The 27,791-nt window shown below is 43.2% G+C and overlaps 8 non-coding genes across 8 annotated transcripts; 6 read left to right on the top strand and 2 right to left on the bottom strand.

Annotated features, from left to right (window-relative positions):
- Positions 1-3,160: 3,160 nt before the first annotated feature.
- Positions 3,161-3,232, bottom strand: trnaq-cug (transfer RNA glutamine (anticodon CUG)). Its single transcript has one exon. It is a non-coding gene; the product is annotated as a tRNA-Gln (tRNA).
- Positions 3,233-7,877: 4,645 nt separating this feature from the next.
- On the top strand, positions 7,878-7,950 carry trnam-cau (transfer RNA methionine (anticodon CAU)). The gene has a single exon. It is a non-coding gene; the product is annotated as a tRNA-Met (tRNA).
- Positions 7,951-8,359: 409 nt separating this feature from the next.
- Positions 8,360-8,432, bottom strand: trnak-uuu (transfer RNA lysine (anticodon UUU)). The gene has a single exon. It is a non-coding gene; the product is annotated as a tRNA-Lys (tRNA).
- A 1,397-nt stretch (positions 8,433-9,829) lies between these two features.
- Positions 9,830-10,045, top strand: LOC116681215 (small nucleolar RNA U3). Its single transcript, XR_004329985.1, has one exon. It is a non-coding gene; the product is annotated as a small nucleolar RNA U3 (small nucleolar RNA).
- Positions 10,046-18,899: 8,854 nt separating this feature from the next.
- Positions 18,900-19,016, top strand: LOC116681209 (U5 spliceosomal RNA). The gene has a single exon (XR_004329981.1). It is a non-coding gene; the product is annotated as a U5 spliceosomal RNA (small nuclear RNA).
- A 275-nt stretch (positions 19,017-19,291) lies between these two features.
- Positions 19,292-19,483, top strand: LOC116681206 (U2 spliceosomal RNA). The gene has a single exon (XR_004329978.1). It is a non-coding gene; the product is annotated as a U2 spliceosomal RNA (small nuclear RNA).
- A 7,406-nt stretch (positions 19,484-26,889) lies between these two features.
- LOC116681208 (U5 spliceosomal RNA) lies at positions 26,890-27,005 on the top strand. The gene has a single exon (XR_004329980.1). It is a non-coding gene; the product is annotated as a U5 spliceosomal RNA (small nuclear RNA).
- Positions 27,006-27,280: 275 nt separating this feature from the next.
- Positions 27,281-27,471, top strand: LOC116681213 (U2 spliceosomal RNA). Its single transcript, XR_004329984.1, has one exon. It is a non-coding gene; the product is annotated as a U2 spliceosomal RNA (small nuclear RNA).
- The last annotated feature ends 320 nt before the right edge of the window (positions 27,472-27,791 follow it).

Below are 27,791 nucleotides of genomic sequence, written 5' to 3'. Positions count from 1 at the left end.
GAAACATTAGACTATATGATGATTGTTTATAGAAACATTTGTTTACCACATTTTAAATATTTTACAATATGATTGAAAGTATAAAGGACATAATAGTGACCAATACAAGTTGATTAATTTTTAGATGGGACATATCATGAAGTGTTTTAGTCAAACAGTTCAAATGTTGATAATCAGAGATGATATCAGATGAATGAGTGTTTGAGTCTCAGATCTGCTTCACAGTGCAGAGTGTGTGTGATGGTGAACAGACTGAACTTTGATTTCAGCAGCTGATCTTCAGTCAGTGTTTCTGTCCACAGGAGAGACTCTCAGTCCTGCAGAGGACACAGAGACACTGAGGAACCAGACCAGAACCCAAACCCAGGATAGAGAGGCTGAGTGAATGTGGTGTTGAAGGTGTGGAGGTGGATCAGTGAGTCAGAGGAGACTGTGTAGAAGGACAGAGAGCCAGCAGGAACGTCCACATACACTGCTACTCTGTTAGAGACAGAGCAGGAAGTGAGGGCTGTTCTTCTCTTATTGTGCCAGACAGAGTAACCACCATCAGACCAGTTCAGAGTCCAGGAATGATCATTAAATCCAAACACACAGTCTTCACTGCCTCCTTTCCTTCTGATTCCTCTGTAACTCACTGATATATAAACCTCTCCTCTCCTCTCGACCTCCCAGTAACAGCGACCAGTCAGACCATCTCTACACAGAAGCTGAGGCAAGATGTCAAATCTGTCTGGATGATCAGGATATGACTGATCCTCCTTCACATTTGTCACCTTCCTGTTGTTGTCAGACAGTTTGAGGTCTCTGTGTACTGAGTTTCATCAGATGATGGACCTCTACTATCTGTCCACTAGATGGAGCTAACTGACCATCTAATGAGCTAAAGATCAGCAACTTGTACAGCAGCAGGTATCTCTCCAAGGGGCCTCCGTGTGACACATTACTTTTGTTACTTAAAGTACATTTAGCTGTTAATATTTACTACCTTAGTACTTTTTTTTTTTCACTGCTTGACATTTACCTTTACATTCTCCGCTCCCTCCCTTTTGGGTGAGGAGAATATCTCCAAATTAAAACAATAAAAGCATCTTTCTCCTGACTGCAGCAGAAATAAATTTAATATCTACTCACATTTGTCAACGGGTCTCTGGAGCACAGGCAGCGTCCCACCTGTGTGACCTCATGTTGCAGTGGATTGTGGGATACGCTTCATGCTGGAAGCTGTACTTTATATTCTAGCTGAAAGAAATAAAGGGGATGCATGGGATTACCCATAGACTGTATAGATATTGATTATATTATTAATATTAACGGTCTATGGGATTACCCCCTTTCTGGTTTACATGTCCCTGACTCTGCTGAATTACTTTAGGCCCGGAGTATTATAATCCACCAATAGAAGTATTTTAACTCTGCTGGCCGGCTCCATTGCACGTGTAACGTAAGAGGAGCTGATGTTCAACACTACGCTTCACCAGAATCACCAAACTGGCGACAGCGGCAGAGAGCAGCGTGGTGGTGCGTATTGGAGAGTTGTCGCTCCTATCCCATCCCGGGCTTCAGTGTTGCCGGGTAGACCTGACCGGACTCCAGACCAACCAAAGAGATCTAATATTGGGGTTTGCAGCTGAGTTAACCACACAGGCCTATTACAGCCAGAATTTAACTATCTGCTCTACAAGCGGACAAACACTATAGTCTGTATGTTTTTTACGAGGTGTGTGCAGCCCTTTCACACAGAAAAGGATCATAAGTGTCTGTATGTCTTTTACATTAAACTACCGATATACAGGAAACGACTTCATGACTGTCAGTGAGCGGATCTGCAGTTTTGGTTTTGAGAGTTTTATTTCTTGTTTCCCTCCCCTGCGTCCTCTGACAACAGCTGACAGTAGATCAACGTTTTCACGATGCTGTGCCAGCTCCAAAAAACTGAAGAAACAACAACATTCCAGGGAACAGATGCTCCGCTAACTAGGGTTAGGCCCAGACTAGCAGCTAGCTTCTACAGCTAATGTTCCCAGCCCAGACTAGAAGCTAGCTTCTTCACACCTAAACAGCCCGTATGAGCAGACGTATGTGAATAATTTAGCCAGCCTCCTATATACGTTGTCCTAGGGAAAGGGGGGGGGGGCAATTCATTTTCCCAAGGGGCCACATGAGAAACAGGGGCTGTTATGGAGGAAGTATCAAGGTAGTAAGTATTAACAGCTAAAAGTACAACGTATACGTTGATGTATGTCACATGGAGGCCACTTGGAGAGATACCTGCTGCTGTACAAGCTGCTGATCTTTAGCTCATTAGATGGTCAGTTAGCTCCATCTAGTGGACAGATAGTAGAACTCCATCATCTGATGGGGGACTTCTCTCACACTGACTGGCTCTGGGAACAGGTTGGACAGGTTCTGACGTCTCTCTGACTCTGAAGTTATGAAGATGTCACGGCGTCATCGGATCAAATGCACATCAACACCAGAAATTCATACGTTGTAGAATTATTCTATTAATGTCAAGAAGTAACACAGTTGTAGAAGAAAGACATCCCTTTATACGTATATCTGGTGAGGGGACATTCACATTGTTCACTCAGTTTGGAACATTTAATACACACTGGACAGTGAGGTATTGGCAGAGGTGGAAAATAAGGAAATACATTACTTACGCTACTGTAATGAGCAGTTTTGTTGTGTATTTTTCAAGTATCTTTTAAAATGTACTTGATTTTAAGGTGAAGGATTGTATTTTGCTACATTACAAATCCTATATTGAAGACCCATCTCTTCTGTTCTGCCTATCCTTAGTTTTTTATTTTATTTTATTTTTTTATCTACTGTGTCTAATCTACCAAACAACAATAACTGGAGAGTATCCATTTAAACATGGCCGACTTCCAGTATGTCAGTAATGAAGAGAGGAATGTTTGGACATATTACAGATTCATTTTATTTTGATTAAACCTTTATTTAACCAGGAACAATCCCATTGAGCAACAGTAACTCTTCTTCCAGGGAGTCCTGCCAAGACAGACGGCAATAAGTTTCATAATACACAAAAGACAGGACAATGGTTCCATTCTACACCACAAATCTCTATAGATACTACAACACAAACAAGATATTACACTTAACTTCAACCGAAGCATACATGAAACTTAAAAACAGGTTCCACTGAGATTTGAACTCAGATTGCTGGATTCAGAGTCCAGAGTGCTAACCATTACACCATGGAACCTTTAAAAGTGTTGCAAGGGTTTGCTAGGCAGTTTCTTTTATAATATCCACATGTGTGCTATTGTAGGCACACAACGATCACAACAAAGATGAAAAAGCAACAATTACAGGCCAAATTAAGTCATTTAGTTAGCTAAGCGTTCAGAGGATGTGGGACAAAGCGAGTAAAGAGCAGGTTTTCAAAAAGTAGAATGGGAGCCAGAGTGTTCAGCTCCTCTCCTGTGGAACCAGGTTCCAGTTTGGGTTCAGGAGGCAGACTCCATCTCCACATGTAAGAGTAGGCTTAAGACTTTCCTCTTTGATAAATCCTATAGGTAGGGCTGGCTTGGGTGAGTCCTGAACCATCCCTTAGTTGTGCTGCTATAGGCCTAGACTGCCGGGGGACTTCCCATGATGCACCAGGTACCTCTCTCCTCCTCCGTCTCTCCATCTGTATGCAACCTCATATGCCTTTGAGATACAAGAACTTCTTCACTTGCGTAAATAGCCTATTTGTGCAAACAAAAGGTGGAAACAGATGATCTTAAGTGTAGGCTTTGGTGATTTTATTACCCCTAAAGTGTCTGCCAGTGCTTAGCATTATTAGCACCACCCTCAAACCATCTGAGCTAACCGGCCTGCTTTTTAAGTGTTTGAAAAAGAAAGATTTCCGGAAACAAACCAGGCGAAATCAAGCAAAATTGGGCCAGTTCTGGATGGGCTACCTGGTTGTGTATGGTTTGTAGGGACTGCATATGTTTTCGGCCTTGCAAAAAAGACATGGGAATCCAAGCCAAGATGCTACATGCTCCCATTCTATATCTGGAAGTAGACAGGAGTTTCTAACCACGAAAGGACTCGAACCCTCAATCTTCTGAGCCGAAGTCAGACACCTTGTCCATAAGGCCACATGGTTACAAAAAAAAAGGAATATTTCCAAATCTGAATTGCCACGGTTTATCTGAAATTCAAGCGCAAGGTAACATTTGTAAAAAAGGCAGACTAATTAGGTGGCCAGTTAGCTTTTGGTGAAGGAAATAGATTGAATGCTAGGCACATTAGTTACCTGTGACTCATATTTGCACTTACTGAGTAGACAACCTTACAACTGTATGGTTTTTGGCCTTGCTACAAAAGACGTGGAAAGTAGAGCTATAGAGATTGAGACTTGTTTTGCGCTAATGGCCAATTTGTGCATAAAAAAGGTGGATACAGATGATCTTGGGCGTAGGGTTTGGCGATTTTAGTACCCCTAAAGTGTCTGCCGGTGCTTAGCATTTTTAGCACCACACTCAAACAATCTGAGCTAACCGGCCTGCTTTTTAACTGTTTAAAAAGAACAGATGTCCAGAAACAATTAAGGCCAAATTGAGCAAAATTGGCCGAGTTCTGGATGAGCTGGATGAGTTGTACACTTTGGCAATTCTGAACACTTTCAGACACTGTTGTCTCATGTAAGTAACATGCACAAGTCTTTAAAAAGAAATGTGGCTGTTTTTCATGCAGGTTTGCATCATAACAATGCGGGTGCTATCTCTAAATGAACAATGGGCAACCTACATCCATCTTGTTAGCACCCAAATCTCTGTTCTGATCTCCCTGCTTGGATGGCAAGTCATCTGGTGGATTTTTCCCGTCAAGAGGAAGCGGATCAAGAGGGAGTGTTGTTTTATTGTACCCACTAGCAATAAAGTTTATTTGTCTAGAGCCGTAAAATTGCATTAGGTTATCAACATTTTGGGCAAAAAAGAATACCACAGCTCAAGTCCCTGGTAAGGCAACAGCTTGATTCTGGGATATGTATGAAGTGCTCACTGTTGTCATCTGTCATGCAGGTTTGCAGGATGTTCACAGTCTGCTAGTGGCCATGATGAGTTTTGACTTTGAGTTTTTTAATCGTTTTGGCCAATTTAGCCAATTTTCAACCAGTTTGTGCAATAACATTTGGTGTTCTCAGGCAATGTGCAAATTATGGTCTACCCTCCTGCTGTCCAGAAGACCGTGATCATGGCAACAGCTTAATGGTCTTTATTTACTTGCACTTTAATTTGTAGTTCAGGAGATTGTTTTTCCCACAGTCCTTTATTTTAGAAGCCTGGGTAGCTCAATTGGTAGAGCATCAGACTTTTAATCTGAGGGTCCAGGGTTCAAGTCCCTGTTCAGGTGTAGAGTTGAGGTTCTTGAACACTTCAGATACTGCCATATTGTTTGTGTTCCATCCATAAGTCTTTAAAAAAGAATTGTGGCTGTTTTTCAAGCAGGTTTGCATCATAATAATGTTGCTGGTAAGTCTAAATGTACAATAGGCAACCTACGTCCATCTTGCAAGCACCCAAATCTCTGTACTCATCTCCCTGCTTGGATAGAAGGTCATCTGGTGCATTTTTCTTGTCACGAGGGCTAAGTGCTGTGGTGCTGGTGTCGTGTTGAGCGAAAAAGAAAGAATGGTCTTCATTTACTTGCACTTTAATTTGTAATTCTGGAGATTGTTTTTGTTGTATTTGAACCCACACCTCCAGTGGAGACTGCGACCTGAACGCAGCACCTTGGACCGCTCGGCCATCCTGACTGATCCAACAGAACTTCAGTAGGACCTGTCTCAAAAATCATAATATAGTAAATTAAACATGTCATGATATAGTAGGTTCTCAATCATGAGAACCTGCTATATCATGACATGTCTGACGGGGCGCTACCTATACCATCCAAAGACTGAGACTGCAGCAGTATGTTCAATGCCCGTATATGTTTAATGTATTCATATTTTCGTTATTTTCACAATGTTTATTCTTCTCATCGGGTAGGATTGCATTTTTCTTAGGCGGCATATTCCCCTGGGCCTGGTGGTATCTGGCTGCACCAGAGCACCTGGGATGTCAGGCTTTAAATCCCCACCTCTGAAAAGTGCCGCTTCTTAGCCGGATTATGTCTGGCCATGTCATAAATAATAGAGGCGAGGCCTCAAAACTGAGAATGTATTGGGGCGTGATATTTAAATTACAATCGTTTCTAGCCGCTGCATTTATCAATGTACGATCATTCTTACGCTCTGATTGGTGTGATACGAACGTTTCATTAATCTCACGTGAAGCCTGTCGTACGTTAGGTTAATAAATGAGGGCCATTAGCTCTAAGGATGTGCTTCAAAACATAACTGAAGTGGACACACTAATGAGTAGCACAATGGTGCAATCTGTTTACCTTGTCATAAGCTAAAGCCTTTTCCCAAGCTAAAAGAAAACAAGGTGCTCTTCTGCAAAAGCACAGCTGGGAGTGCTTGAGAGTCCTTTGAGGTACAGGTCCTTTTAGGCTGAGATGCTTCGGGTGTGTTAAGGTGTGAGCCCAAATAGTCGTTGAACGACAAAGACAAGACAGCGATCAGGTGATAGAACCGGGGTATTGATGTCCCATCCATGCAACCGATGGATATGATCAAAACCTGTAAACATCACTGGAAAGTCAGCATTACTACAGGATCCTGACAGGGTAGTGGATGTCAATTTTTTAATCTGCCAGAACACTTTTTATGGGCTGTCAACAACTTTTCCAGCATTTATATCATGATTCACCTTACCATGGAAATCAGCGTTAGCAGAGGATAGTTTCAATCCATCAACCTCTAGGTCAGAGGCCCAGGACGCTTCCATTGTGCCAATCTGCTGAAAGTCACCCCAGATGGGACTTGAACCCACAAATTTACATCTCCAAAGCTCACCAGGTCAGGAGAAATGAAATGAAACAGTAACCTTGACCTTTGACCTCCAAAATCGAAATCAGTTCATCCGCGACTAAGAGTGGTTATGTATGCCAAATTTAAAGTGCTTCCCTCTAGGCGTTCAGGGATATTGCATTCACAAGAATCGGATGGACAGACATGAGGACACAGTCACCTTGACATTGAACCTTTGACCTCCAAAATCTCATCAATTAATGTGAATGTTTTTGCAAACTTTGAAGAAACACAAACATGGGCGTTGTGATAAGATGGTGCTGTCTATCGTTGTTTCTGAAATCAACAATACCTTCTAAAGTTGAATAGCTATTGCGTACCCGGTAATATTAGAGAAGAGCTCTCGATGCCACTGTAGGCGGACAATTTAGAAAATTAAGTTACTTTACACTTTAAACTGTTACATCTCCTCTGAATTACCATCTGCAAATTTCCAAGCCTCGTTGGCATGCCGACCACCACCTACAGCAGGTAAATCACTAGCTACCTATTCATGAGAACCTCATACCTTTTACCAGGTTCAGGTGGTTAATAGTTATGGTCAAATGAAGCTTCATAAAGCTTTCTGAACTATGTTCTTCATTTTCTGAACGCATTCACTCAGTAGTGTTTTATTATTGGTTGTGCATCTGTGATTGCCCTAGAGGTCTCTCAGTCCAGCACCTCTCCCGCTCATCTTTGTTAGTTTTACACTGTCCAGCATAAATCACTGACACCATACCTCACACTCATCCATGCATACACCTTGCATACATGTATACAACCTTTGCACACGGTCTTTTGTCTCCCCTTTTCATGGGGTCATGACAAAGCATCTAGTGTTGATCTTAGCCTTTGTGTGAGTACATATGTCTCCACAAACATTGTTTTTATTAAGATTGACGACCAAATGGTTAGTTTTTCTGAGATTTTCCCAACCATTGCAATGCCTTTCATAGCCTCGTTGGCGCAGTAGGCAGCGCGTCAGTCTCATAATCTGAAGGTCGTGAGTTCAACCCTCACACGGGGCAGGTGTTTTAAAAAAACTAAAAAACACTACTGCTGCTAACAGTGACAGGTGGTTGAACACAAGCACATGAATGAAATTTGTCATTCTTTGGTTATTTCTGAGATTGATACAATGAAAGGAATTATTTAAGAGTCGTAGCAAACCAATGAAAAGGGTTATAGAACATATGTGGTATGTCCTTGGACATACTATCCAAGCAGGGAGATGAGTACAGATATTTGGGTGCTAGCAAGATGGATGTAGGTTCCCCATAGGTTGTTCATTTAGACTTACCAGCAACATTGTTATGATATACGACTCTTTTTAAAGACTTGCGCATGGAACACACATGATATGATAGCATCTGAATTTGTCCATGTCCATACAAGCACGTCAAATGGACAACTCATCTAGCAGAATGTGCAACTCTACGCCTGAACAGGGACTTGAACCCTGGACCCTCAGATTAAAAGTCTGATGCTCTACCGACTGAGCTACCCAGGCTTCAAAAGCAAGTGACTGTGGAAAAAACCATCTGCTGAACTACAGATTAAAGTGCAAGTAAATGAAGACCATTGAGCTGTTGCCATGATCACGGTCTTCTGGACAGCAGGAGGGTAGACCATAATTTGCACAATGCAACACCAAATGTTATTGCACAAACTGGTTGAAAATTGGCCAAAAAGGTTAATTAAAAAGCTCAAAGTCACAACTCATCATGGCGACTAGCAGACTGTGAACATCCTGCAAACCTGCATGACAGATGACGTTAGCGAGCACTTCTTACATATCCCAGAATCAAGCTGTTGCCTTACCAGGGACTTGAGCTGTGGTTTTCTTTTTCGCTGAAAACGTTGATAACCTAATGCAATTTTATGGCTCCAGACAAATAAACTTTACTGCTAGTTGGTACAATAAAACAACTCTCCCTCTTGATCAGCTTCCTCTTGACGGAAAAAATCCACCAGATGACTTGCCATCCAAGCAGGGAGATCAGCACAGAGATTTGGGTGCCATCAAGATGGATGTAGGTTGCCCATTGATCATTTAGAGATAGCACCCGCATTGTTATGATGCAAACCTGCATGAAAAACAGTCACATTTCTTTTTAAAGACTTGTGCATGTTACTTAAATGATACAGTGTCTGAAAGTGTTAAGGATTGCCAAAGTGTACAATTTATCATGGCATCAAGCAAAATGTGCAACTGCATGCCTGAACAGGGACTTGAACCCTGGACCCTCAGAATAAAAGTCTGATGCTCTAACGACTGAGCTACCGATGCTTCTAAAAAGAGGGCTGTGGGAAAAAGAAGTGCCGTTATTGCTTCCTAAACCCAACCGTCCCATTGTTGTCCCGCGTGTCATGGTTAACACAAATATGCCCGTTTCGTTATTTCGTTAATTATTTGGCTGCTGGCTTTTCCTCCTCTTCCTCATCCCAGTCAGTCGCCGTAGTTCTAGTGCCAGGCTGAGACTTCGCTCCCCAGTGTGACGTCATCGCCGAATTGACTTAATAAACCAGCGAATACTAAAAATTACCAAAAACTGACTTTTAACATTATTTGGAGACATTTAAAAAATGATATAAATACATATCTTGAGTGCTTTTTGTACCCAATAATCAACAGTGGTGGTTAACCCGCAACATTCTGAGACCAATTAATGCAAAGAAAGGACTGGAGCATTTATTGGAGAGAATAAGTAGGCTGACACTGAAGTATTGAGACAACAGTGACTGAAAATCTAATTCAATCTACATATCGGTCTTCTTAAAGATCTAAATAGATTTTCTCACCTCAGAGTCATCTGGAGCACGTAACGATTAGCTTCTGTCCCTCTGAACCCTGAGTGACAATCACCCTGCAGTGAATGAGATGCAGTTCCCCCCCTCAGCCTAACCAAGACTATACTTTCAGGGATCATTTCTAGAGTTTCTGACTTGGGGAATGTGTTTCTAAAGTGTTTGGTCTCGCTGACCACGATGATGAGTCGTGATATTCCTTTCTGAGCGTGAGGCTGACAGAGAGTAATGATTCACTTCATATGTTCTCTGTCATTGATGATTGTTCTTTGCTTCTTTATGGAGTATTGAAGAAGGGAATATGTTCAGAGTGGTAGTAGCAGGTATGTGGAAAACTAACACGTGTGAAAGTAATAAAACATACTAAGCTTTCTATTTAACTGAAGTTATAGTCAGTCTTGAAGAATGTCCAGTCCATGCTGGACAAGGTTACTTGAAAGGGTTAACACCTACTTTCTTGACTTTGTAATGCCTTATGTCCGGTGTAAAAACGTAAACTGAGTTAAGCCATAATTCATTTTTATTTCTACCTTTGCTTTTCCTACTTTGACATGTCAAAAAGGTACATTGTTTGAAAGCCCATCTCTACACATCCATGTTCCACTCCCACAGGTGTTTCCACTTAACTAATCAGACTGTATGGCCTTTACAAGCTCAGCTTGATTGACATGTATTAAAGGGTTGGAACGGTACACTGAAGTCCCGGTGGACGGGATGGCATGTTGGAACGAGGTTTGCGTACATACAGCAAATACTTGAAGCCAGGTTACTCTACGAGTGGATACGGGGCATTGAAGGTGATGTGGAAATCCTGATTGATTCACTGATTTTTTGGCCCTATTTGTATTTGGATCTAAAGGCTTGTTAACCACTGTAGGGAGGAGACGTTGGACAGTTTTTTTTGTCTCGTTCCAGTGATTGGCATGTCTGGGTGATGGCGTTGGATATGCGTTAGCATGTTGGATGTATTTCCACTCACGTACCAACAACGCCGACCCACAGTCCTCGTTTTATCCACCACTTTCTCACCTGTACTACTGGAACTGACTGGGAAACCAAAGTTTCCCCGTGGGTCGCCACCACTCGCCGTAGGAGAGGCTGCTCTTCCTTAGTGCTGCTGGCTCTGACTCATATGAAGGGAAATATGAGGCCAAAGGTGAGAGCTTGCAGAACAAAAAAATCTGAACGTATATGTTTAAATTATAGCCGATAGATATCAGAGGTCCACCCATTACCTTAATTTTTATGCGTTGTACTTTTCCCTTGCCGGGTGAGTTAGGGAAACTGTTACAGCATAGCAGAGTTTTCTGTCCACCTCCACACGCGTAGTCTTCTCTTCAAGCAGACTTACTGCCTCCTGGTCTTGTCTTGACCTGGTTACCACTTTCTCATTTTTGTGTGGCAGCACATCCAGCTGCAAGAGATTCTCAACAATCTGGAAGAGCTCCATGCTGGAAGGAACAGTGGACGTCAAAAGGTACTGTTGCGGCCGTAGCTGTTGCTCCACGATCCGTGCTGGGCTCTGAAACGTTCCCCCCCAGTCTGGTTCGAATGGTGAGTGTTCCATCTGGTGGACCGAGCTTCACTGGCTCTATGGGGGTGAGATGTGGATGATCAGCACCAATGGGAAGGAGTGGGCTGGCGTTCTCAAACTGCTGAAGGGAGAGACCTGCCAGGTACTTCTACCTCTTCTGCAGACTGACTGGATAGGATTGATCCGCCAAGCCTAGGCAAGCTAACCCGTACTCCGATTACTGCTAGTCAGTATCTGTATGTTTAGCTTATACAAGGTAAAAGACAAATTAAGACTTAACAGGGTAGTCATCACGGTATGAAGTGTTACCACATGGTTGCCGATACTTAACGTGTGCAACCCAGTTATTGCCTGATTTTTTTAGATCACTAAAGTGACATGTGGTGCTGTTTTCTACCATAACATTACATGTGTCCATGTAAAGCGAATAAAAGCCTTTTGTTGGAGGTGTTTTTGCAACTTTAGTGTGAAGATTATAAAGGTTTTATTATCATGAATTTCAGTCTTACCTTGGAAGCTTAGGGCTCCTGCACACTGCCTGCATGGCGTGAGCGTGTCAGCTGAGGTTAGAATGCCTACCGTATTGGTCAATACTGTTAACATGAGAGAAATAAAAACAGACACGCCACACAGCAAACGCTATGTTGACTGTTGAGGAGGACTAAACTAGGACTGTGTTTTAAGCTTTCCATGGCTTTCCATGAGAAATGGCATGATGGGAAAGGGTCTCTCATCTCTCAAGGTCCTTGCATAGGACTTCTGTTGTTCTCGGTAGGCCTGCCTATGAACAGTGAGTCCTGAGGCGTCGCTCAAGGACACGTCCAGCTGTTTTCATTTGCCGGAGTTTGTAGGGGTCCCCTACTGGAGCTGCTGGACAATGATGGATGGATGGAAGCAACCCTGTTCATTAGCTCATTGTATTCTTGCAAGACAGGCTTATCTGTAGAAGGCGCTGTAGCTTAGTGGTTAAAGCGCCTGTCTTGTAAGCAGGAGATCCTGGGTCCAAATCCCAACAATGTCTCATTATCAGTTAATATTTATGTTATCTGCACTACAAAGTGTATATATTTGTTATTTATTTTTGCTAAAGTTACTTATAGTTCTCAATGCAAAACACACACTAACTAACCTGCTTGCAAAGAAGTAAATGCTTTCACACGCTACAGCCCATAAACATCACACTCTTCCTCACACGATAGGGATAATTCTAGACGCAATATTGTAACCTAGAACAAAAAAAATTTAGAAGGTATTCCTACTTATGTAATGTTTTTATCTGAGGTGTATAAATTGGCTGCTACAATTTTAAAAGGTGCATGGAAGGGATGTAGAGTTGGTTTAGAGGCATAATCTGTGGGTTGGGTTTTGTGTTTAGAGTGCATGTAGTTGGGTTTTTTAGGTGCAACAAATTATGTGCTTCAAAAATCTTTATTTTTCTGGTAGAATTGTTCTGTGCAGGAGTGCAAGTGGAGCACTGGCACTCCCAGTTGTCCCAGAAAGATTTTCAACCTCATGATGTGGGTACATAGGAATCTAAATGATTCGGAGCAGGAGAAAAGGGCAACATGTTCGGTTTTGCTCTCTCCTGTGTCCTGTGAATTTGTTAGGTAGGGATCTAATGTTCGGCATAGGAGTTTTCTCAAACTCCTACAGGTCTCAAGGTTGTGAGATTAGAAGTCACAGCCAGCCTGACTCATTGTTTTTCACACACACACACATCTCAGCTGATTTTTTCAGTGGTGAATCTCTCTCTGGGTCATGCTGCAAGCCTGCTGCATGAGGCCAGAGATGTGATTTAACCCCTTGCTGACTTCATGTCAGAACTAAACCTACATTGCACTTATTTTGTCTTATCAGAAAAAGATGACATGTTTGTTGAAGATTTTTTTTTTTTTTTTTTTTTAAGAAGATACAGATGAGCTTGAGTGTGCTTACATATACTGGCATGAATATAGATGTGCAGTAGAAGTAACCTTGATAAGAAGAGAATGTTTTTCAGAATCCAGCACTCATAAGCTCATATCTCTCTTTTGTCTAAACCTCACACAGATCAGTGGAGAAACTTGGGACAATGTGTCCTAGACTGTGACCAGCTGACTGACCGGACTGAAACCGTGGAAGGGAACGTGTACACCTCCCCCTCCACGGGAGTTTATCCAAACTCCTGTCACACGATGGCTGCCGCTGTGACCGCCGCGCGCAGTGTGTTCCAGCAGAAAGAAGCTGACACACACACACACATTTTTGAATAATGTTGTGACCGTCTCTCCCTCAGATATCTCTCCGTTGCTGTCCCAAGTGCCGACTCACCTGTGGGCAGCGCATAAATATGACGTGGGTCTCATAAAAATTGTCAGCCTGATGTTATCACCGCGCTCAGACTTCAGGCCCAAAAAACCTCAGTACCCACTGAAACAAGAAGCGATTAATGGAATCAGGCCGGTCTTTAACTCTCTTTTGAAAGCAGGAGTTATTGTTCCATGTCCTGATACACCTGTTCGCACGCCTATTTCCCTGTCAAGAAAATTTGTGATAAGGGAAAACCGGTCGACTGGCGTTTGGTTCAGGACCTCAAAGCAGTAAATGCAGCGGTCCACGCACGTGCTCCCAACGTGCCAAACCGTACACTAAACTCAAGGAATTCCAGGGGGGGCACAATATTTTTCTGTTGTTTATTTGTCTAACGCTTTTTTCAGTGTTCCAGTGGACAAAGACAGCCAATTCTGGTTTGCATTCCTGTTTGATGGTAAGGCATACACATTTACATGTTTAGGACAAGGAATGGTCGAGAGCCCTACCATTTACAATGAGGCACTGAGAGAGAGCCTTGAAAGCTTAACCCTTTCCCCAGGCTCTGCTCTCCTCCAATATGTTGATGACTGCCTAATGTTATGTCCAACAAAAGCTCAGTGTGAACAGGACACTATTGCACTGTTGTGCCACCTGGCAGCAGAAGGGAACAAAGCTAGTTTAGCTAAACTGCAATTTGTGAAAAAAGGAGTGCATTTTTTGGGTCATGACATTTCAGCGTCAGGGAAAAACATTGTCCTCATCTCGGATTGAGAGATAGTTTTTCTCCCAAAACCTGGAACAAAGAAACAAATGATGTCATTTCTAGGAATGTGTTCCTATTGTTATGTTTCATCCCAAATTATGCTTAGTTCAACCTTTAGCTGACATAATACATGGCAAAAATCTATCTGCACATGACCGCGTCACGTGGACGATCGAAGCGAACCAGGCGTTTGTAAGTCTTAAAGAAGCTTTTCAAAACCATCCCACTTTAGGTTTGCCAAACCCTAAACTTCCATTCACTCAGACAGTGGGTGAACATTTGGGCTGCATGACGTTTGTTCTCTTGCAGCCTCACGGTGACAGGCTCCGGCCTGTGGCCTATTTTGCTCCATTAACATTGTTAGTGCCACATGTAGTTTCTCTGATCCTATTGGAGCAACAATCTTCACAATTATCTGCAGCATGTTATCTATGGTATCACACATGTCTGCTTGATATGCCTAATGTCACTGTTAAACATTTTACAGTGCTTAACCCTGCTTCTCTTATGCCTATGCCAGGAAAGGGAAAGCCACATGATTGTTTGGCTGAGTTGCAACACACCTGTGCTCCGCGCCCAGATCTGACTGACACACCGGTGCCAAACTCAGATCTGGTTTTGTATGTGGATGGGTCAGCCTCACGCTGCCCTGACACCGGACAGGGACAGGTAGGGTTTGCTGTAGTATCAGATTCAGAAACCTTAATTGCTAAACCTCTTCCCAAACACTTCTCTATGCAGGCTGCTGAACTCATTGCTCTCACTGAAGCATGTAAAGCTGGCTGAAGGTTCGTCTGTTACAACCTACACAGACTCCAGGTACGCCTTTTGGGGTTGTACATGATTTTGGGGCATTGTGGAAACACCGAAACATCCTGAAGTCTTATGGTAAGCCCATTTTGCATCACCAATTGATCAGTGATCTTATTTCCATCTTAGCTTGGCTAATACAAATGTTCTGCACACACACAGTGCAGCTGACTGATCTTTCACTTGCAGAATCAGTAGCTGCAGAATACAGTGGAAAAGAGCAGAGTGCACCTTTAAAGAGGATGTCTGGCAGGGGCCGGATCCAACACCTTGCCTTCCACACCATTTGTTCACACATTTTGCAAAGTTGGCACATGGGCCCATGGGACCATGTGTCAAAGGGGCGAGTGCTAGTATTGTTAAAGAAAACATGGTACACAAAGGCCTTCACATCATTTGCAGAAAAGGAAAATTTTGTAAAGCAGGCATTTGAACATATCATGATGAAATTTGTAGATCTCACACCGTCACAGGTGAAAAAGTTTTGTTTGGTGATGGTTGGTCAAAATGGGTGGAGGTGTTTCCCGCTTCAAAACAAACTGCTTCAGTGTTAGCAAAAGCTCTAAATGACAGAAATTATTATATTATATATTACTAATAATATCAAGTCGGTTGTCAAATGATAACGGCACGTTAAGAACAAAACTATGTACATGTGAATGAGGGTAAGAACGCGCAGTAACCTCAGTCATTTTGAGATTCTCTTCGGCAGACCGCCAAGTGTGGGGATAGAAGCTCCTACAGCACCCCTTCCCTCCACAGCTCTGTGTGAGCATGAGATGTTGCAATATTGTGTACAACTGTCTTCTGCTCTCTCTGCCATAAGAATCCAGGTTTCTGCTGCCCTGCCCCACCCTGCTGAGGGACCGCTCCACACGCTGCAGCCAGACTTTGTGGTCGTAAAAAACTTCAGGAGGAAAAACTGGCAATCCCAACGCTGGCAAGGTCTCTTCCAGGTTCTTCTGGTCACCCACACGGCAGTGAAGGTTGCTGAGCGGGTTCCGTGGATCCACGTATCACACTGCAAGAGGGTCCCAGCGCCAGAGGACGAGCCAGTCCCGCCAGACGCCTGGAAATCCGTGGCCTGACAGACTAAGTTCTGTGCCACCAACGCTGCAACACAACTCACCAGAAACGAGGCAGTGGTAAAGACTGACTCCAACGGTGTGTCACGTGCTGGTGGACGAACCTCTGACACCAGAAGAAATCCCGCCACCAGAAGCAAGACAGCCGGGTCAACAGCCTGATCCTGCATCAATTATCCAGTCACCCACACGCACAACACCCCTGAAGCAGCAGACTTGCTGCAACGATGGAAGGGCACAAGAAAAGACAGACGTGGTATCCGCCTCACATTGTGGGGGGTTCAAAATGTATTCTTGTTCTCTGTGTCTTGTCTGTGTCTGTGGGGGTATCATTTTTGTTGTTAGACAGATATGATAGAGATAAATCTGACATCATTTATTCTAACACCACTTCTTCTCCCATTAAATGTTACTACAGATGCACGGTACACACGCACACTCAGTTTTCAGTCATCAAATAAAGGGGTAAAAAGAGTAGAGCGCTCTTCACCTTTCTCTAGACAGTATTGGAAACCGGGGTACGAGAAATATAAACAAAGCAACAACCTTAAGACAACAGACTTCATGGTAGTAGCTAATGCATCAACTACCTTTCTGTTGTAACCATGCGATTACTTTCAGTCCAAAAATGACAAAATCAACTCAAATGATTAACATTGTGTAAAATAAATGAGTTCTTTCTTCTGACAAAGACAACGCATTCATATTCCAACGTATGACTGGGTTCAATCAGCAAATTTACACGCGATGTAGGGATCAATGATTAATGTTGATTAATGATTAATTGTTTCCCCACTCACAGAAACGGGCTTCACCCATAAAACCACTCGTGCTAAACCTAATTAACTATTTGTGCACTGACTGCATTTTACTTCAAGAGCTTAATGTAAAATGATGAGTTACAGTAGCAAATTTGTTTCGGGAATTCTTCCGTGGTAGGGTTTAGTTAATAACGCACATGATATTGATAAGATACATGAAAGTTTGGAAAATCTGACCGCCGTCATGTTTGCGGGGTTCAGCGATTTTCCTAAAGCCTTGTGAGCAATGCGTAACATGTTACTTCAGAACCAGATGGGTCTAGATTTACTGTTAGCAGCTCAGGGGGGGGGCTCTGTCATGTATTAGGTGATCAATGCTGCACATTAATCCCAGACATTGAAGGTAACCTCACTGACACCGTCCATCAGCTAAACCAACTCGCCACTAGTCTTAGGGCTCAAGATGTCCCTCACACTTATTCGGGGGGGGATTGGGGCGCTTGGATATTTGGGGAGGGGTGGAAGGCTTGGATGGGGAATATTGTGGTTCCAGTAATCTCTGTGATCTGTTTCTGTTTTGAAGCATTTGTTGTATTATCCCATTAATATGAATGATTATTTTCTTTGTTTACTTTTGAAAGGGTTCAGTATCAGGCAGTGCAAGTAAATGATGATGATCTTGGTCTGTTTGATCTGCCCACCTACAAAGACGACGAATTTAACTCAGACTCAGCTTCCAAATTTCAGTAGTTCCTGATTCATAAATTCCATTTTACTTCTCATCTTTCTTTTAGACTAAGATGTAGTGGTAGCTTAAACTAAGAGGTTCATCACAAAAACATTTTTTTTGTCTTTTCAGTAATTTTCAATTGTGTTGTGATTAGTATGTAATCAAAAGGGGGGAATGTAATGGGAAAATTACATGTAACCAATGATTTTCATATTAATTATTCATAATAATATCTTCAATGCCTCTCAGAGTATTTGGTTCCTGTATCTGTCCTCAGTGTGATCTCTTTGTAGGAGACAACTGGATATGTTATGACTTTGCATTTTCCCACCAAGGATAGATGACGTGGAGCCTGACAGAAACAGTTGCCTAGAACGGTGTTTATCATAGCAGGTCCCAGGTCGAGACCAGAGCCTATCCAAGAGACAAGATGTCTTTTTTTAGCTAAGATAGAATGACCGGTCAAGACACTTGGACACACGAGGGGCAGATTCAGAAATACGTAAGAGCTCCAACTGTCTGCCTGAGGTCCACTGATTGTTATGTTTGAGATTAAACTGGTTTCCAAACAAGGGTTGGTTTTTCTCTGGGGGCACTGCATATAAAGAAGTGTATTACTGATTGTATTTACCAGAATGTGTAATGTCACCTTGTTACTCTGTTGCATTGTGAACTGCCATTCTCGTCATTTTGTTTGATTGTTCTCTCGAGAAAATAATTAAACTCTTTCACCGAATATCCAAACTTTTAATCCAGTCTCTAGCCTGTCTTTAATTTGTTTCAACAAGGTCTCTCCTTCATTCAACAAATTCCTCCCTCGCTGAACAGAAACTTCCACAACACGATGCACGTGGAGCTGCCCGTTGCCCAAACTGTCAACGGACCTGAAGAGACATGGCTGGCAGATTTTACCGCCAGAAATTGTCCTAAAAACTGAATGATCTGTGAAACCTCGTTGGGTTCCTGGTATCAAAACGTTGTTATAATACTTGACAAGATAAAGCCATACAAAAGTGTAGCAAGATTTGCACTTTTGATTGGCAGAAAAACAGCAAGGACAAAATATTGGCCCTGTGACAATGGGGGAATAGGTGAGGCCTTGGATTTGGAAAGCGGCACACCAAGTGAGAATTACCGCGAGGGTTGGGACTGGGAAGACTGGCGTTTTCGGCTGCTCTCGAGAGTGGGCTGTACTTACTCTGGTTTCTCTTCATAACACACAAGTCTTTCGCCTTTTACTAAAGACTTCCGTGGAGAGGAACGCCTATGAGTTGAAATTATTTTTGGTGGGCTTTGCTGTTTGGCTAAGCCTTTTGTACTTGTGAAAAACAAATGTGCTCTCCAAAAGGAAACTCAGATTCTTAAACGTAGCCAAAATGTGACAGCATGGGAATATTGCACGTTGGCAGGAGCTTGACCAATTGGGAAAACCAAAATTGCCGTCTTTAACTAAAACTTTTTGTGCTTCCCCATGAAGCGCTTGGACGGGGGTGCTAAGCAGCAGCTATGTCCATTTAAAATTACTGGACCGTGACAACTGAGAACCGTCCGGGGAGGTCGCATCTGACAGCATAGAGGTGGTGGTCATTGCTTCTCGGCCTTTTGGCTAAGATCAAGTGTAGTATCTGTTCTTATCAGTTTAATATCTGATATGTCCTCTATCAGGGGACAACATATTAAATGGATTTTTAGCAATGGGAGTTGAAAAAGGGGCTTGCTCCGTTCACTCCACGCATCAACCCTGTGATGTTATGGATACATTGGGTTAAGAACTCCATTACCCAGCATGCCACGGTAGTGGAAGCCGGAGGCAGGGTGTGAAATAACAGTAGTAGCCATGCGGGTAGCACAGCAGCGTTGTTCGATGAAAGCTGTTGAGTAAAGTATGTTCAACCAGCAAATACGCCTCGTCTGCTTATTATAAAGTCTAAGCAAAGCAACACATGGTGTCAGAAGTGGCCGCGAGCAGCTACGGAAGGAAGATTTGTCGCGGGTGAAAGACGGAAAAGAAAGAAAAGTCTCCGGTCGCGTAAAGGTGATGAACAGCAACATGCTAGGAGAGTTTGCTACGGCGTGTGATGGCTACAAGTGGCAGTGGAAGTGAAGCGGGGGACGAGGGACAGATCGTACAAGTAGAAGAGGATCTTGTGCCCGAATTGGAGGACATCCAGCAACAAGAGAGGGCTGGGGAAGTCCTGATACCCCGACGTTCAGTAATGGAGAGGCTAAGTCCACCCACTTCCATGCAACTGACTGGTAATCTTGCTGATAATTGGAAGCGTTTTAAGCAAAGATTTAATATATATTTAGCAGCAAGCGGAGCAGGGGGTGAGGACGAAAAATTGAAAGCTCACATCCTTTTGCATGTTATGGGAGAAGATGCTTTGGACATATATAATAGCTTTCAGCTGGATGAAGCTAATCTGACATTAGCAGATCTAATGACAAAGTTTGAAGAGTACTTCGTGCCTAGTCAGAATGTGACATTTGAGAGGTATAAGTTTTTCACCCATGATCAAAAGCAAGGAATACCTTTTGACCAGTACTTAGCAGAGCTTCACATACTAAGCAAAACATGTGAATTTGGCACCCTGAGAGATTCACTAGTGAGAGACAGGATTGTTTGTGGCACAGTGGATAATGCACTTAGAGAAAGACTGCTCAGAGAGACTGGACTTACACTAGACAAGTGTGTCACTATGTGCAGAGCAGCGGAAACCACTCGAGCACAAGCAAAAGAGCTTCGGAGAGGTGAAACTACAGTGCATGCAGTACATAAAGAGCTGAGGAAAAAGACAACATTTACCAAACAAAAAGATCAGAAAGAGAAATCTGAAGAATTCAAATGTGGTAAATGTGGAGGCAGCCACAAGCCAAAATCATGTCCTGCCTATGGAAAATCCTGTAACAAATGTGGAAAGAGCAATCACTATGCAAGATGTTGCAAGTCAGCTTTTAAACAGAAAGTTCACGCAGTTGGTGAGGATGAAGAGGAGGATGATGAGTTCATCGTAGATGTGGTACGTGCCCATAAAACAGAAAAAGAGGAATGGATTGTGCCAATAGAGGTGAATGAGACGATAATACCGTTCAAGTTAGATACAGGTGCCCATGTAAACCTGTTATCTTTTGAAGACTATAAAAAATTGACAGTGAAAAGTAAAATTCATCCTATAAAAACAAAAGTGACAGGATACACTGGAGAACGGGTTCCTGTTAAAGGCGGATGCATCGCAACCTTTAAACACAGAGGCCAGCAGATAAGAGCATTGCTGCTGATCGTGGATACGAGTGCACAACCAATTCTGGGACTCAAGACATGTACAAAGCTCAATCTGGTTAAAAGAGTGTTTGTTGTGACATCAGATACTGCAAATGACCATGACTCACTCATGGAGGAGTATAAGGACTGTTTCGAAGGACTTGGATGTCTACCTGGAGAACACAAAATTCGTGTGGATAAAAGTGTGCCTCCTGTTGTGCATCCTTGCAGGAAAATTCCTTTTGCGCTGCGTAGTAAACTGAAAGAGGAGCTAGCGCGCATGGAAAAATTGGAGGTCATCAAGAAAATAGACGAACCAACTGAATGGGTCAGCTCGCTGGTTGTTTTGCAAAAGAAAACAGGTGCTCTGAGAACGTGCTTGGACCCAAGGGACTTGAACAAAGCGATAAAAAGGGAACACTTTAAGTTACCAACCAGAGAAGAAATCATGGCACAGTTTGCGGGAGCTAAATGGTTCAGTAAACTAGACGCTTCGTCAGGGTTCTGGCAGCTGAGGCTGGACGAGGAGAGTTCGAAACTGTGCACATTCAATACACCTGAGGGCAGGTACAGGTTTCTTCGTCTGCCGTATGGTATTTTGTCAGCACCTGAAGTCTACCATAAGACTATACACATGATCTTCGAGCACATACCAGGAGTGGAGACAATGATGGATGACATCATAGTCTGGGGGTCGAATCGAGAAGAACATGACGAAAGACTGAGACAAGTTTTAGACAAGACAAGGGAAGTGAATCTGAAACTTAACAAAGACAAATGTGAGTTTGGAGTGAAAACACTTACCTTTGTGGGAGATGTTGTCAGTGAAGAGGGAGTGAAGCCTGACCCGAGAAAAACGTCAGCAATCAACAACATGGAAAGACCAAACAACAAAGATGAGGTCAGACGTTTTCTGGGAATGGTCACCTATCTGGCCAAGTTCGTCCCACAGTTGTCAGCGCAGTCAGCACCTCTCAGGAGTCTTCTTGAACAGAAGAATGAATGGATCTGGTCTCATGAGCAGGAGAAATGTTTTGTGAAACTGAAAGAGACTCTGACACAAGAGCCCGTGTTAAAGTTTTATGACCCAGAAAAGAGAACAAGAATCTCAGCAGATGCGTCACAGTACGGCCTGGGAGCGGTGCTGCTGCAGCAATACGACGAGCAGTGGCTACCTGTCGCCTATGCGTCCAGAGCCTTGACAAGCGCGGAGTCCAGGTACGCTCAAATTGAGAAGGAGCTATTAGCAAGCATGTATGCATGTGAACGCTTTCACCAATATGTCTATGGTCAAGCTTTTGAAGTAGAAACTGACCATAAACCTCTGGTGTCCATCATGTCCAAACCTCTGAATGACTGTCCTGTGCGGATACAACGCATGCTAATCAGGCTGCAAAAATATGACGTGCACATGATATATACACAAGGGAAATACATGTACACCGCCGACACCTTGTCTAGAGCAGTGGATAAAGGGGAACGTACGGACAGCGAGAGCAATGCAGAAATACAGGCATACGTGGACATGATTGTGACAAATCTGCCAGTAACAGCTGACAGAACAGAACAGATAAGGAGAGAGACAAATGCTGACGAAACTATGAAAGAACTCAAGCGTGCGATACTGAAAGGATGGCCTGAAAACAAAAAGGATTGCCCCATGAACATAAAAGACTACTGGAACTGCAGAGCCGAGTTCACTGTGGTAGATGACTTAGTGTTGAAGGGGAGCAAGTTTGTTATTCCATCGTCACTACGTAAACAAATGCTCCAAAAGATACACGAAGGCCACCTCGGAGAAGTCAAGTGTAAACGACGGGCAAGAGAAGTAATGTACTGGCCGAGAATCAACCAAGATATCAGCCAGACAATAGCGTCATGTGAACTTTGTCGCATCCACAGGCCAAAACAACAAGCTGAGCCGCTGATGACTCTCCGGTGCCCAGACTGACTTACTACAAGGTTGGAACTGACCTATTTGACTGTAATGGAAAGAGTTACATCAGTGGTCACTGACTACTTTTCAAATTACAGGTAGGGTTTGCAGTCAGTATCAAGCAAGGCAGTCATCAGCTACCTCAAAGCTGTCTTCGCCAGACATGGTGTCCCATGTGAAGTTTTCGGACAATGGGCCTCAGTTTCCAGCAGCGAGTTTGCTGCCTGGCTGAAGGTGGGTCTTTCAACACTCTACGTCGAGTCTCCAGGTACGCCTTTGGGGTTGTACATGATTTTGGGGCATGTGGAAACACGAAACATCCTGAAAAGTCTTATGGTAAGCCCACTTTGCATCAAAAGTTGATAGTGATCTTATTCCTCTAAGCTGGCTAATACAAATGTTCTGCACCACACAGTGCAGCTGAAGATCTTTCAAAGCAGAACAGTAGCTGCAGAATACAGTGGAAAAGAGCAGACGGCACCATTAAAGAGGATGTCTGGCAGGGGCGGATCCAACACCTTGCAGCCACACCATTTGTTCACACATTTGCAAAGTTGGCACATGGGCCACAGGACCATGGCAAAGGGCGAGTGCTAGTATTTTGTTAAAGAAAAAGGTACACAAAGGCCTTCACATCAGTTTGCAGAAAAGGAAAATTTTGTAAAGCAGGCAATTTGAACATATCATGATGAATGAAATTTGTAGATCTCACACCGTCACAGGTGAAAAAGTTTTGGTTTGGTGATGGTTGTCAAAATGGGTGGAGGTGGTTCCCGCTTCAAAACAAACTGCTTCAGTGTTAGCAAAAGCTCTAATGACAGAAATTATATATTATATATTAATAATATATCAATCGGTTGTCAAATGGCGGCACGTAAGAAACAAAACTATGTACATGTGAATGAGGGTAAGAACGCGCAGTAACCTCAGTCATTTTGAGATTCTCTTCGGCAGCCGCCAAGTGTGGGGATAGAGCTCCTACAGCACCCTTCCTCCACAGCTCTGTGTGAGCATGAGATGTTGCAATATGTGTAAACTGTCTTCTGCTCTCTCTGCCATAAGATCAGGTTTCTGCTGCTTCCCTGCCCCACCTGCTGAGGGACCGCTCCACACGCTGCAGCCAGACTTTGTGGTCGTAAAAAACTTCAGAGGAAAAAATGGCAATCCCAACGCTGGCAAGGTCTCTTCCAGGTTCTTCTGGTCACCCACCGGCAGTGAAGGTTGCTGAGCGCGGGTTCCGTGGATCCACGTATCACACTGCAAGAGGGTCCCCGCGCCAGAGGACGAGCCAGTCCCGCCAGACGCCTGGAAATCCGTGGCCTGGCTGACAGACTAAGTTCTGTGCCACCAACGCTGCAACACAACTCACCAGAAACGAGGCAGTGGTAAAGACTGACTCCAACGGTGTGTCACGTGCTGGTGGACGAACCTCTGACACCAGAAGAAATCCCGCACCAGAAGCAAGACAGAGGGTCAACAGCCTGATCCTGCATCAATTATCCAGTCACCCACACGCACAACACCCCTGAAGCAGCAGACTTGCTGCAACGATGGAAGGGCACAAGAAAAGACAGACGTGGTATCCGCCTCACATTGTGGGGGGTTCAAAATGTATTCTGTTCTCTGTGTCTTGTCTGTCTGTGGGGGTATCATTTTTGTTGTTAGACAGATATGATAGAGATAAATCTGACATCATTTATTCTAACACCACTTCTTCTCCCATTAAATGTTACTACAGATGCACGGTACACACGCACACTCAGTTTTCAGTCATCAAATAAAGGTAAAAAGGTAGTAGTAGAGCGCTCTTCACCTTTCTCTAGACAGTATTGGAAACCGGGGTACGAGAAATATAAACAAAGCAACAACCTTAAGACAACAGACTTCATGGTAGTAGCTAATGCATCAACTACCTTTCTGTTGTAACCATGCGATTACTTTCAGTCCAAAAATGACAAATCAACTCAAATGATTAACATTGTGTAAAATAAATGAGTTCTTTCTTCTGACAAAGACAACGCATTCATATTCCAACGTATGACTGGGTTCAATCAGCAAATTTACACGCGATGTAGGGATCAATGATTAATGTTGATTAATGATTAATTGTTTCCCCACTCACAGAAACGGGCTTCACCATAAAACCATCGCCTGTCTAAACCTAATTAACTATTGTGCACTGACTGCATTTTACTTCAAGAGCTTAATGTAAAATGATGAGTTACAGTAGCAAATTTGTTTCGGGAATTCTTCCGTGGTAGGGTTTAGTTAATAACGCACATGATATGGATAAGATAGATGAAAAGTTTGGAAAATCTGACCGCCGTCATGTTTGCGGGGTTCAGCGATTTTCCTAAAGCCTTGTGAGCAATGCGTAACATGTACTTCAGAACCAGATGGGTCTAGATTACTGTTAGCAGCTCAGGGGGGGGGCTCTGTCATGTATTAGGTGATCAATGCTGCACATTAATCCCAGACATTGAAGGTAACCTCACTGACCGTGCCATCAGCTAAACCAATCGCCACTAGTCTTAGGGCTCAAGATGTCCCTCACACTTATTCGGGGGGGATTGGGGCGCTTGGATATTTGGGGAGGGGGAAGGCGGGATGGGGAATATTGTGGTTCCAGTAATCTCTGTGATCTGTTTCTGTTTTGAAGCATTTGTTGTATGTATCCCATTAATATGAATGATTATTCTTTGTTTACTTTGAAGGGTTCAGTATCAGGCAGTGCAAGTAAATGATGATGATCTTGGTGTTTGATCTGCCACCTACAAAGACGACGAATTTAACTCAGACTCAGTTCCAAATTTCAGTAGTTCCTGATTCATAAATTCCATTTTACTTCTCTCTTTCTTTTAGACTAAGATGTAGTGGTAGCTTAAACTAAGAGGTTCATCACAAAAACATTTTTTTTGTCTTTTCAGTAATTTTCAATGGTGTTGTGATTAGTATGTAATCAAAAGGGGGGAATGTAATGGGAAAATTACATGTAACCAATGATTTCATATTAATTATTCATAATAATATCTTCAATGCCTCTCAGAGTATTTGGTTCCTGTATCTGTCCTCAGTGTGATCTCTTTGTAGGAGACAACTGGATATGTTATGACTTTGCATTTCCCACAAGGATAGATGACGTGGAGCCTGACAGAAACAGTTGCCTAGAACGGTGTTTATCATAGCAGGTCCCAGGTCGAGACCAGAGCCTATCCAAGAGACAAGATGTCTTTTTTTAGCTAAGATAGAATGACCGGTCAAGACACTTGGACACACGAGGGGCAGATTCAGAAATACGTAAGAGCTCCAACTGTCTGCCTGAGGTCCACTGATTGTTATGTTTGAGATTAAACTGGTTTCCAAACAAGGGTTGGTTTTTCTCTGGGGGCACTGCATATAAAGAAGTGTATTACTGATTGTATTTACCAGAATGTGTAATGTCACCTTGTTACTCTGTTGCATTGTGAACTGCCATTCTCGTCATTTTGTTTGATTGTTCTCTCGAGAAAATAATTAAACTCTTTCACCGAATATCCAAACTTTTAATCCAGTCTCTAGCCTGTCTTTAATTGTTTCAACAAGGTCTCTCCTTCATTCAACAATTCCTCCCTCGCTGAACAGAAACTTCCACAACACGATGCACGTGGAGCTGCCCGTTGCCCAAACTGTCAACGGACCTGAAGAGACATGGCTGGCAGATTTTACCGCCAGAAATTGTCCTAAAAACTGAATGATCTGTGAAACCTCGTTGGGTTCCTGGTATCAAAACGTTGTTATAATACTTGACAAGATAAAGCCATACAAAAGTGTAGCAAGATTTGCACTTTTGATTGGCAGAAAAACAGCAAGGACAAAATATTGGCCCTGTGACAATGGGGGAATAGGTGAGGCCTTGGATTTGGAAAGCGGCACACCAAGTGAGAATTACCGCGAGGGTTGGGACTGGAAGACTGGCGTTTTCGGCTGCTCTCGAGAGTGGGCTGTACTTACTCTGGTTTCTCTTCATAACACACAAGTCTTTCGCCTTTTACTAAAGACTTCCGTGGAGAGGAACGCCTATGAGTTGAAATTATTTTTGGTGGGCTTTGCTGTTGGCTAAGCCTTTTGTACTTGTGAAAAACAAATGTGCTCTCCAAAAGGAAACTCAGATTCTTAAACGTAGCCAAAATGTGACAGCATGGGAATATTGCACGTTGGCAGGAGCTTGACCAATTGGGGAAAACCAAAATTGCCGTCTTTAACTAAAACTTTTTGTGCTTCCCCATGAAGCGCTTGGACGGGGGTGCTAAGCAGCAGCTATGTCCATTTAAAATTACTGGACCGTGACAACTGAGAACCGTCGGGGAGGTCGCATCTGACAGCATAGAGGTGGTGGTCATTGCTTCTCGGCCTTTTGGCTAAGATCAAGTGTAGTATCTGTTCTTATCAGTTTAATATCTGATATGTCCTCTATCAGGGGACAACATATTAAATGGATTTTTAGCAATGGGAGTTGAAAAGGGGCTTGCTCCGTTCACTCCACGCATCAACCCTGTGATGTTATGGATACATTGGGTTAAGAACTCCATTACCCAGCATGCCACGGTAGTGGAAGCCGGAGGCAGGGTGTGAAATAACAGTAGTAGCCATGCGGGTAGCACAGCAGCGTTGTTCGATGAAAGCTGTTGAGTAAAGTATGTTCAACCAGCAAATACGCCTCGTCTGCTTATTATAAAGTCTAAGCAAAGCAACACATGGTGTCAGAAGTGGCCGCGAGCAGCTACGGAAGGAAGATTTGTCGCGGGTGAAAGACGGGAAAAGAAAGAAAAGTCTCCGGTCGCGTAAAGGTGATGAACAGCAACATGCTAGGAGAGTTTGCTACGGCGTGTGATGGCTACAAGTGGCAGTG

This window comes from Etheostoma spectabile, unplaced genomic scaffold, assembly GCF_008692095.1.
Source record: "Etheostoma spectabile isolate EspeVRDwgs_2016 unplaced genomic scaffold, UIUC_Espe_1.0 scaffold00018595, whole genome shotgun sequence".
NCBI classification, from domain to species: domain Eukaryota; kingdom Metazoa; phylum Chordata; class Actinopteri; order Perciformes; family Percidae; genus Etheostoma; species Etheostoma spectabile.
Note: the sequence above shows the minus strand (reverse complement) of the source record. Positions and strands in the feature narration are given on the sequence as shown.